Source organism: Macaca nemestrina, chromosome 14 (genome assembly GCF_043159975.1).
Source record: "Macaca nemestrina isolate mMacNem1 chromosome 14, mMacNem.hap1, whole genome shotgun sequence".
Lineage (NCBI taxonomy): Eukaryota > Metazoa > Chordata > Mammalia > Primates > Cercopithecidae > Macaca > Macaca nemestrina.
This window is the reverse complement of record NC_092138.1, coordinates 104,959,504-104,971,900: the sequence shown is the minus strand read 5'-3', so window position 1 is coordinate 104,971,900 and position 12,397 is coordinate 104,959,504. Positions and strand designations below refer to the sequence as shown.

At 39.3% G+C, this 12,397-nt stretch overlaps 1 protein-coding gene across 4 annotated transcripts in view; it reads right to left on the bottom strand.

Moving 5' to 3' along the window:
* LOC105463889 (RAB GTPase activating protein 1) overlaps positions 1-12,397 on the bottom strand; it is a 177,326-nt gene that overhangs the window by 151,992 nt on the left and 12,937 nt on the right. Inside the window, exon 1 of one of the 4 annotated variants that reach the window (XM_011711290.2) lies at positions 7,258-7,578. The exons of the other annotated variants lie outside the window; for them this stretch is intronic. The gene's annotated coding sequence lies outside the window, so the exon portion shown is untranslated. Of the gene's footprint in view, positions 1-7,257; positions 7,579-12,397 lie in introns of those variants that run through there. 4 annotated transcript variants of the gene reach the window in all.

The window sequence follows — 12,397 nt, the reverse complement described above, 5'->3', positions numbered from 1 at the left end:
AAAATGTTTTACTTAATTCATTCAATGAATACTTATTGAGTGGTTAATGTATAAAGAGCAAGCTACGGTAAACAAAAGAAAATAGATCCTTGCCCCAAAGTTTATACTTTAGTAGAGAGCAGAGGCAAATCGTACTTAATAAGTACTGATTTAGGGTAAAGAAAATTATGGGAACATGTTGGGAGAGGGACTAACTTAGACCTTAGCTAAGGATATATACTTTATTTCTTTAGATATTTGCCCTTACAGGATTCTCTTCCTGAAGTGGTTTCCTCACTTCTGTACTTAATCAACTCCAACTCATCACTCATGATGTAAAATCTCCCTCTTTTAGTAGTCTTCTCAGTCCACTTGCCCATTCCCACCCAGAATCAAATGAACTGTTTCCCTTATATCTGTTCCTACAGCATTTTACATTTGATTTTTCTACAGTATCTATTATGTTGTTTCTTAATGGTGCCTTTTAATTTGTCACATCTCTATTTCACAAATGAGGAAATTAAGTCTTAGAGAGATGGTGTAACTTGTTCAATGTAATGTGGTTAGAGTCAAAGTCAAAAATTAAACCCAGTTATCTGACTCCAAAGGCTATACTCTTTCCATTAGATTATGAAGCCTTTCTAATGCCACAAATTTGGGTCTTGTCCCAAAACACTCAGTATTGGGTAAAGGAGTCTTTATCTTTTTTTCAAAATTTGTACTTTAAGTTTTTATGCTCAATCAAGTCAGTCTTTTATCCATCTTTTATAATGTGATTAACAGTTGGATGGCAGAGGGCCTGGGAAAGTGGTCTAAAGCTCTGGTCTCAGAGACACTAACAACTTTGTATACCACTACTCTGGACTTAAAAGCAATGTACTTTGGTAATTACACTAAAGAACTGAGATTTGGCAAGCTCAAAGTTCCACCTACTTTCCTTGAGAAGGTGATAGGAAAATACACTTTATAAAATACTTTATTATTTGTTTTGGCAACTGAAAGTAACTGAATCACTCAGCAGGAATGAGGTTTATCAAAACACTAAGTAGTACAGGAAAAATTATACAATAAGATTCCTTTTCTCTGGCCTCCATGGACAGAAGTGAAAAGGGAGCAGTCCATCAGCTCCACAAACTTAGATAAAACCACCTATTCCCTGGCCTCCATAATGAAGAAGTACCCCAAAACTTGCTGCACTTCTGGCAAATTCTAGAGATTCACAACTTCTGTCTCAAGACCGTAAGGGATTTCTTTTTAATCCCTACTCACATCAGTTACCATAAGAAGTCCCCTACTCTAATTCTTCATCCTTCAAACTTTAATTCTAATTCCCATTGACAATAAAGTATCAAAATTCCTCCCTCCAACACCCTGCACTGCCACTTCACTTCTCCATAGCACCTATAACCGCTTGACATGTATTTTAGTAATTTAAGTATATTGTAAACTAGAACCTAAGGTTCACGAGGGCAGGGATTTTTGTGTCTGATTAAGTGTTGGATCCCTGGCACCTGTAATAATGCCTGGCACATAGCAGGTGCTCAACTATTTGTTAAAGAAGTAGGATAAATAGCAAATAAAGATGGAAAAGAGCCAGAGCCACCCAAGGAGAAAGTAAGCCCACCTTTTATAAATTGACAAAAAGAACAGAGGTCGTATTTGTGATGCTGAAGCACACAATTATGAATTAAGAAAAACCTACAATTATGAGTTAAGAAAAACATAAGTTAAAATACTGGTTCTGGGCGGGCACAGTGGCTCATGCCTGTAACCCCAGCACTTTGGGAGGCCGAGGCGGGTGGATCACGAGGTCAAGAGATTGAGACCATCCTGGCCAACATAGTGAAACCCCGTCTGTACTAAAAATATAAAACTTAGCTGGGCATGGTGGCACACGCCTGTAGTCCCAGCTACTCGGGAGGCTGAGTAAGGAGAATTGCCTGAACTCGGGAGGCGGAGCTTGCAGTGAGCCAAGATCGTGCCACTCCACTCCAGCCTGGCAACAGAGCAAGACTCCGTCTCAAAAAAAAAAAAAAAAAAAAAAATACTGGTTCTACTACTAATAGTATAAGCCTGTCACACCAAGCCTCAGTTTCCATAGAGGTGATGTTATACTATCGATCTCATAGAGCTAGTGTACAAATTACTAAGGACTATACATAAAACATTTAACAATACACAAAAAACATTATAAGCACCCAATAGTTATAGCTTTTCAAAAACTAACTTCAAATTCAAAAAAATTTAAGTTATTAACTGATTTAAGTAATCCAAATTAAAATACTTCATACTATCTCTACTTCTTGGCTTATGTCTATAGTGCCTGTATGAATTAATTTGGTTGTTAGTTGGGAAACACATTACTGAGGAAAAAAATAAATTAATTTCCTAATTTCACATTCTAAGTTGTTAATATCTAAATAAAAGCAAAATAGCACTTTGAATAAAAATCCTTTATATATCACAGAAAGGAATAAAATGTACACATTTTTATCTCATTTTATCATCCTAACAATTCTATAAGATAGATAGAATAAGGATTATTATCCCATTTGAAATAAGATACATATTGCCTGGTATTTGGTACGTAGGCATTCAGTTTGTCTTCTTCTTTTATAGAAGTGACGAGCCCAGATCCTTGTAACAAGTCCAATTACCAACAGCGCAGGTTGGTGGATGCAAGTTCAAGGATGCTTGTATTTTTGAGACAGGTTCTTGCTGTGTCGCCCAGGCTGGAATGTGGTAGTGTGATCATAGCTCACTGCAGCCTCGATCCTCCTACCTCCGCCTCCTGAGTAGCTAGGACCACAAGTGTGTGCCACCACACCTAGCTAATCTTTTTTAAAAATTTCTCAGCTGGGCGCAGTGGCTCACACCTGTAATCCCAGCACTCTAGGAGGCTGAGGCGGGCAGATCACGAGGTCAGGAGATCGAGACCATCCTGGCTAACATGGTGAAACCCTGTCTCTACAAAAAAAGAAAAAATTAGCCAAGTATGGCGGCGGGCGCCTGTAGTCCCAGCTACTTGGGAGGCTGAGGCAGGAGAGTTGCATGAACCCGGGAGGCGGAGCTTGCAGTGAGCCGAGATCATGCCACTGCACTCCAGCCTGGGCAACAGAGTGAGACTGTCTCAAAATAATAATAATAATAATAATAATAAAATTAAAAAAAAAATTCTTGGCCGGGCGCGGTGGCTCAAGCCTGTAATCCCAGCACTTTGGGAGGCCGAGACGGGTGGATCACGAGGTCAGGAGATCGAGACCATCCTGGCTAACACGGTGAAACCCCGTCTCTACTAAAAAATACAAAAAGCTAGCCGGGCGAGGTGGCGGGCGCCTGTAGTCCCAGCTACTCGGGAGGCTGAGGCAGGAGAATGGCGTGAACCTGGGAGGCGGAGCTTGCAGTGAGCCGAGATCCAGCCATTGCACTCCAGCCTGGGTGACAGAGCGAGACTCCGTCTCAAAAAAAAAAAAAAAAAAAAAAAAGAGTTCTCAGCCATCCAAAGTGCTGGGATCACAGGCATAAGCCACTGTACCCAGACTTACCTCTCTTTCAAAAAAGTCAAGTCACTTAAGGTGATAGACAATTATGTACACTTATACAGCCACCTCCATCACACCTAAAAGTTCAATTATGCTTTATTTTCATATCTACTCTCACTACTTTTATTCTTACAGAGACATTAAAGATCACTAGAGATTTTTATTGTAAATTAGTATCGTATACCAAAACTCTATGAACTTTTTGCCTGCTCTGTGCTGTAAGTGCCAATTTTATGCTCAATTATGTACCCCAGTATAAAATGCATCTCAACATTGCTAAATAAAGATTCACATTTAGCCAGGAGCAGTGGCTCATGTCTGTTATCCCAAAAACTTGGGAGGCTGAGGTGGCAGGGTCGCTTGAGACTAGGATTTCAAGACCAGCCTGGGCAATATAGTTAGATCCCATCTCTAAAATAAGATATTTAAAAATTAGTCAAGTGAGGTGGTGTGTGCCTGTAGTGCCAGCTACTTGGGAGGCTGAGCCAGAGGACTGCTTGAGCCAGGGGTTCTAGGCTGCAGTGAACTATGATGGAGCCACTGCACTCCAGCCTAAGTGACTGAGTGAGACCCTGTCTCAAAAACAAAAACAAAAAAATTCACATTCATTCTCAATCTCCTCTTAAGCACTGTGGTTAATGGAGTGAAATGGAAAGAACTGGCCATGATAAAACCTCTTTTAAAAGTCCTTCAAAAGCAGTCAGTTCTTCAAAAATCAGTGTTTACTTTTTTAAAAACTTGAACTTTTTCTTTTGAGACAGAGTACTATCAGATATTTATATTGTGTCTAGTTAACTAACATCTGAGAAGTAACAAACAGTGACATGCAGTGGCATGGGTTTGCTAATGTGCAATTAGCAGAGGCAAAACCACCTCCCAGTAAGTGACCTACCTAGCTTAATAAGAGGTATGGGTGGTACTAATAATTGAACCTGACACACTTGAGACAAAATGTGCTAGTGCCTCGTCCAAAGCTTGGTTAACCTTTATTTCTTTGGTTTTCTTGAGATTTTCTTCTTGAAATAGTAGTATTAATGCCTCCACCTCTACCACTTCAATGGAACTCCCCACTGTTCTATTGAGCCCCTCTCAAAAATACCACCCCCTTACTTCTCACTATCACTGAACCTCTTAAAAACCATCAACACTACAAAATTTCACAACCCAAATAACTATTTCAGTTCTTATCTTACTTCCACCTGCTGAAGTAAATGAAAATGCTGGCCATTTTCTTACTCTGAAACTCTTATCCTTTTGCATCCATTTCCTACCTCTATCTTTTCTTAGTTCTCATTTAGGTTCCTTTTCTTCTGTTTTTAAAATTACATCATCGTCCCTCTTTTCCCTGGCTATCTCATTAGCTAACATGGGTACAGCTTTCTACTGTATGCTGATAATACTCTAGCACTATCTTTTCTCTTGAATTTCACATGGGTATTTGTGTTATATTTTCTTTTTCTTCTATTCAGTATCAAAGAATCTGCTATGTGCCAGACACCAGGTATAGTGTTATGGTGAGGAATAAAAGATACTCCTTACCTTTGACAGGTCTACGGTGCTAGGGAAAACAGACTATAGTAAACAGGTAAGTATAGCGCTTGTTATAATAAGAGGTGTGTAAAGGGTGTTATAAGAATACACAGCAGGGCTCTACTATATGTGTCCTATGGTCATCTCAAAACCAATTCCTTGCATCCAAAACTAAACCATTTAACCCCCAGGTGTCAGGAGATTCTTCTTCCTAGATTCTCTATCCTGGGTTCTCTGTCCTGGTTAACAGCCACAGATTGAAAATAACATCAAAAAAAGAAAAAAGAAAGGAAAAAAAAGCACAAGAAACCAAACCAAAACAAATCTTGACTCCTCCTTTTCTTACCCTCCCTTGGAATAATGGATTTTAGTTCTAAAACATATCCCAAATCTATTCCTTCTTCACCATCCCTCATGTCATTGACTTGTATTTTATTCTCTTTCAACCTCACTATAACAAACATCTTTCATTCTAGACTCTCTCTAGTTATTGATTATTTAGCCCCCAAAGTTAATTTCTAAAACTCAGATCTAATCATATATCCCATCCCTCCCCCTTCCTCAAAACTATTTATTGCTTCTGACTGAAAATACAATAAAATCCTAAATCCTTATATTATTTAGTTCTTCAAAATCTGGAGCCAATTTCCATTCTAGTCTTATCTTCTTCTGTCACACCATACTATATACACAAATACGTCATGCATTTTAATGCTCTCAAGCCTTTTCCTATGCTGCTTGCTCAGCTGGGAATGTGTTTTTGTTTCCCCAATCAGCCGTTCTCCACCAACAGCAACCTAATAATACAATCAAGTATTCAACCTCCCCCTTTCCCTTCTGCAATGTTCATTATTTTCTCCTAGGGCTCCTCAGGCTTTTTGTTTTTTAGTTCTATCACAGAATTACAGCATTTACCACACAGTAAAGTAATATCAACACTTTTTTTCTTTTTTTTTTTGAGACAGAGTCTTGCCTTGTCACCCAGGCTGGATGCAGTGGTATGATCTTGGCTCACTGTAACCTCTGCCTCCAGGGTTCAAGCGATTCTCCTGCCTCAGTCTCCTGAATAGCTGGGATTACAGGCACACACCACCACGCCCAGCTAATTTTTGCTTTTGTTTTGTTGTTGTTGTTTTTGAGATGGAGTTTCGCTCTTGTTGCCCAGGCTGGAGTGCAATAGTGTGATCTCAGCTCGCTGTAACCTCCACCTCCCGGGTTCAAGTGATTCTCCTGCCTAGGCTCCCAAGTAGCTGGGACTTCAGGCGCACGCCACCAAGCCTGGCTAATTTTTATATTTTTCGCACAGATGGGGTTTCACTATGTCGGGCCAGGCTGGTCTTGAACTCCTAACTTCAGGGGATCCACCCGCCTCGGTCTCCCAAAGTGCTGGGATTACAGGCATGAGCCACCGCGCTGGCTGTAATTTTTGTATTTTTAGTAGACGAGGTTTCACCATGTTGACCAAGCTGGTCTTGAATTCCTGATCTCAAATAATCCACCTGCCTCGTCCTCCCAAAGTGCTGGATTACAGGCATGAGCCACTGTGCCTGGCCCAACGCTTGTTTTCCACTCCACGATATTGATCAATCCATTCATTCCAGAAGCAATTACTGAGTATAAACCATCATGTCAAATGCTGGGAGTATAATGGGCACAAATAGTCCCCCTGAACTACTTGTGAACGGGGGTCTTATGTTTTACTCATATTAATTTCATATCCTTACTTACAGGCAGTGTTCAATAAATTTGGTTGAATATACTTCATCGCTGTTTAACTAGTAGGGTCTAAGTAATATGAGGAAAAGAAACAAACATGCTACTCTACATGCATGTATTAGGGATGTGGACATGAAGACTAAAATGAACAGGCTAAAAAAAAAAAAAAGCTACCTTGAGTGTACCTGAATGACTCTTCATCAAATCCCCAACTGTCATGACCAAAAAACAGTTAACAACACAGTCACAAAAAATGTACCTTGGGTTCCCTTTGGACCAAACACTAACCACTTCCCTCCTAATCCCCATCATTTTTTTTGCTCAACCAGTGAAGAAATGGGTACAGCTATAGGGAATCTTAAGCAAGATGACTAAATCACCTTGCTAAATCTAAAGAGAAAACAATACTTATTACTTCTTGAGTGTCAATTATATGCCCAACATGGTACGAACAAGTTTTACATGCATTATTACTAATCTTCACACTAACCTTGCCAGATGGGTATTAACTTCATATGACAGACAAACTGAGGCTTGGCCAGGCTGAGTAACTCACTTAAGTCCACAGAGAAAATTGTGGAACTTGATCCAAACCCAGGTATCTACGTGTCTCTTTTTCTGGATTGCATCTCTCTCCTTCCTGATGTTGCTATCTCCATCCTCTCCCCATTCCAATCCATCCTCTATGCTGTTCCCAGTTGCACCCTTCTAAAACACAAATCTGGTAAGTTTACTCTGTTTAGAAAAAGAAAAAGACAGGATGTAGCAAAAGAATCAAGTCTGAAAGATGCTGTAGCAGGATAATTCCTGTGGGTTTGTAGCTCTTTAAAATTAAACAAACAAGATACAAAGAAGCTATAAAAATCACATTGCGTTAGTCTCAGCTTGTGTGTGTGTGTGTGTGTGTGTGTTTTCCTGTGTGTGTGTGTGTGTGTGTGTGTGTGTGTGTGTGTGTGTGTGTGTTTTCCTGGCTCTGAACTTTGTTTCGCTGCACTGGTTTTCACAAGAATTTCGCACAGCCTATCCCTGGAAAGGGTGGGACAAATCTAACAAAACTCAATGGAACACCATCCCTTCTTTATAAAAATAAATTCCTTTCCACCACTACTAACTGCCAGACAATAGATGTCTTTGTTTTCATTCTGACTCTGAATTTTAGGGTTATGTCTTTGAATTATTTTAGTGGGCTAAGAGAATCGTAATAATTTAAGCTTTCTGATTAATTTCAGGTTAGATTAAAAAACCAAAACCAAAACCAAAAGAATCAAAACAATCATCTTGGGTCCCTACTTGCACTTAAAGGCAAGAAAAACTAGCTTATCTAAAACTCACTTTTAGGCAAATGTGAGCCTACCATAACTGTGACAATTTACTTCTTTAAACTATTAAATCACTTTTAGTTCTAGATTAACTAAAAAAGATATATGAATTAAACAAATACAGGGAATTATAAAACAAAATAAGACTTTAAAAATACTGTTTGTAAGTTGTAATCTTTTTGCATTGTGTTTAAGTAATAACACAAACATTACCATCTTAGCTACGGAAGCGTACAATTCTATGTCAATAAATACATTTACATTGTCATGCAACCATCACCATCATCTATCCTTAGAACATTTCCTTTCCTCCCCAACTGAAACTCTGTGCCCATTAACACTAACTCCCTATTCTCCTCCTCCTCCAAAAACCACTATTCTACTTTCTGTCTCTAAGAAATTTACTGCCCTAGGTGCATCATATAAGCAGTGGAATTACATAATATTTATCATTTTGTAACTGGTTTATTTCATTTAGTACAATGTCTTCAAGGTTTACTAATATTGTAGCATGTGTCAGAATTTCCCTCAAGGCTGAATATTTCATTGTATGTATACCACATTTACCCTTCAATAAAAGTAAGTTTCAAAATAATTATAACTTTATAGGATCTTTAAAGGGGTGAATATCAGGTGTTTTCCATTACAGTTCCATGAGGTAGACATAAGCAGCTCCATATTTTAAAATGGAGTTTCTGAGGGTAAGCTACTTAATCTCTCTTTCTCAGAGACTTGGGATATCCATGACTTTCTCACCCCAAAATTCATACTCTCCCCACTGTATCTTGATACTTCATACTTCTAAGGAAAGGTACAAGAGGTAAGAAGTGGGGATGAAATGTGCATAAAACAATTCATTTAACTCTGTTAATTATGAGTGCGATAATGTTGACACTTGAAAAAATAAAATCTTGCCAATGGTTTTCTCATGTTCCTGTGGATGTATCAGGAAACACAGTTTAATTTTTTCCAGAACTCTACATATGCTGGCTTAATGCCATTTCAACACAGTATCTGTGAAACCAAATATTTAAATTGTTGTTTGGATTCCCTGGGAACACAGGGAAAGTTAGCTTAATGTTAATGTACGACTCCTTCACAAGGTCAGATTATATTCCCGACCTTGCTAGAATGGGTTTTAAAAATCATTCTTTACTTTTTCTGAACAGATTTCAACGTATAATTTACAGTAGCATTTAATAAATGTAAAAATATGAGTATTTTGTTTTGTTTTGTTTTTTTTGAGACGGAGTCTCGCTCTGTCGCCCAGGCTGGAGTGCAGTGGCGCGATCTCGGCTCACTGCAAGCTCCGCCTCCTGGGTTTATGCCATTCTCCTGCCTCAGCCTCCTGAGTAGCTGGGACTACAGGCGCCCGCCACCGCGCCCGGCTAATTTTTTGTATTTTTAGTAGAGACGGGGTTTCACCGTGGGCTCGATCTCCTGACCTTGTGATCCGCCCGCCTCGGCCTCCCAAAGTGCTGGGACTACAGGCGTGAGCCACCGCGCCCGGCCAAAATATGAGTATTTTTAAGCAATGCAGGGTTAGCCAAAGACTTTTCCTCTTTTTAGGAAGTTAGTCAATATAGTTCTTTCTCATCTACAATTAAGAAAATCTGGCCGGGCGCGGTGGCTCAAGCCTGTAATCCCAGCACTTTGGGAGGCCGAGACGGGCGGATCACGAGGTCAGGAGATCGAGACCATCCTGGCTAACACGGTGAAACCCCGTCTCTACTAAAAAATACAAAAAACTAGCCGGGCGAGGTGGCAGGCGCCCTGTAGTCCCAGCTACTCGGGAGGCTGAGGGAGGAGAATGGCGTAAACGTGGGAGGCGGAGCCTGCAGTGAGCTGAGATCCGGCCACTGCACTCCAGCCTGGGCGACAGAGGGAGACTCCGTCTCAAAAAAAAAAAAAAAAAGAAAATCTATTTAAGTAAGCTATTTACAAAAAGAAAAAGAAAAAATCTATTCGTTAGAATATGCATCTGTTTACATTCAGATCTAAAATGTATTATTCACTTCTCTTTAATCTACATGAATTTAACACTAAGCAAGCAAATCATCAATAGATGATCAAAGTCTAAGATAAATGCAGTAATATAATTTGTGTTTTCTATGACCTGTTTGATTTTCAGGGGAATACATGTAGGCAACCATAAATGTTTGGCAGAAGATACATGTTTTCTGTGCCTTTCAGTATGCTGTCTCTTATTATCCTTGATGATTGTTAAAATATATTCCCAAAGCTGGTCCAAAGGTAGTGAGTTATCTCAATTGTTCAGTCAGTAACAGAACAAACTCCTTGTTCTACTCTTTTCTCCCTTCTCATTACTACACTTTACTAGTCTTAAAAAATAAAATATATTCCCAAAGAAGGATTCTGCATATCATTTCCTTAACTGATATAAGATCATCCTCAGAAAATGGAAAACAAAATTATAAACCGTAAGTTGTTTGTTATAGTTACCAAAATGTATAAATAAGGGAAAACGGAAGAAAGTTTTAAAACAGTCAAATTGTTGTTAAGGTTTGACTTAGTAACATTATGTTAAAGTTACCACAGAAACTCATTTGTTAATGTACCTTCAGAAATGCCAGATTTAGGTACAGAGAAAAATTTATTTCCACAAAGACTTACAGAACCCAAGAAGTAGTAGTTTATAACACAAATGCTGACACAACCTTAACAGGAAATACATAACAACTATGCATTAATTCTTGGAGAGGTATACAATTAAGAAGATATATTTCTCATACTTTACAGACAAATACATACTATTTAATGTCAGACAGGAGCTTAAAAGTAGGATTAGGGCTTTATTTTACTGTATAGTGATCAGAAAAAGGGATTTAGGTGGTAAAGTCTGATGGAAAACAATCTTCAAAAAATTCTGAGTACTTCAGAATATTATGGTTGATTTGGAAAGAGGAGGGAAACTTCCAGGCCAAATTCTATAAACTAATGTGTTCAACACTTGCACACTTCCATATTTGGTCTTTACACATGAAGAGAAACAAGGCTATTAGGGTCAACGTGAATGGTTACAATCTAAGCTTAAATGTCTATCCAATATTGTTCTGATTTACAAGGTTTCTAAACAATAATGATCGCAGGATCAACACAAAACTGAGAGGGGTTAGGGTGGTAGGGATGACCAGATAACCGGTTTATGCTAAAAAAAAAAAAAAAAAAAGCAACAGCTGTGATGTTTATATGGTGTTTTTTCAGGTATACCTAGGGGCATCAAGTCCTGAGCCTTGAAATTTTTTTTGCTGGGATCTAACTATGGAAACTCAGTAAAACAAGGCAACTACATACAAAGCACCAAAATGTCATGCTAAACTCTGCTTTATGTACATTAAATTCACTTCTTAAATATTTGAGTTCTATCTCCAAGAAAGATTATTTAACAAACTATAGGAACGATCCCTGAAGTACCGTCTCGCTAAGAAAGATTATTTAGGCCACGCGTGGTGGCTCACTCCTGTAATCCCAGCACTTTGGGAGGCCGAGGCAGGTGGATTACCTGAGGTCAGGAGTTCGAGACCAGCCTGGCCAACATAGTGAAAACCCATCTCTACTAAAAATAAAAAAAAAAATTATCTGGGTGTGGTGGCGCGCACCTATAGGCCCAGCTACTCGGGAAGCTGAGAGGCACGAGAATCTCTTGAACCTGGGAGGTGGAGGTTGCAGTGAGCTGAGATCGCGCCACTGCACTCTAGCCTGGGAGATTGCAGTGAGCTGAGATCACGCCACCGCACTCCAGCCTGGGCGACAGAGTGAGACTCCGTTTCAAAAAGAAAAAAAGAAAAGATTACTTAAGAGTGTTGTCACGCTGTCACTTTGCAAGGCCAGGGTGGGAGGACTGCTTGAGGCCAGGTGTTTGATAACAGCCTGGGCCACATAGTGAAACCCAGTCTCTACAAACAATAGCAAAATTAACTGGGTATGGTGGCAGGTGCCTGCAGTCCTAGCTATTTGGGAGGCTGAAGCAGGAGGATCACTAGTGCCCAGAAGTTCAAGGTTGAGGTGAGCTATGACAGCATTACTGCACTCCAGTCTGGGAAAGAGAACAAGACTCTATCTCTTAAAAAAAAAAAAAAAAAAAAAAATGTGTTGTATTCATTTATTCCACATGCTTGAGAAGGCTAATGATATCTGATTATATTGAAATTACAAAGATAACATTATGGGCAGCCTATGTCAGAACCTTAGCACACCAGTGTTTTTACAAAGATACTCAACTGTAGCACCAATTTAAACTATTTTCTGAAACCTGTATTCAAAGGCTCCTTGTTAAAACCAGTGGGAAGC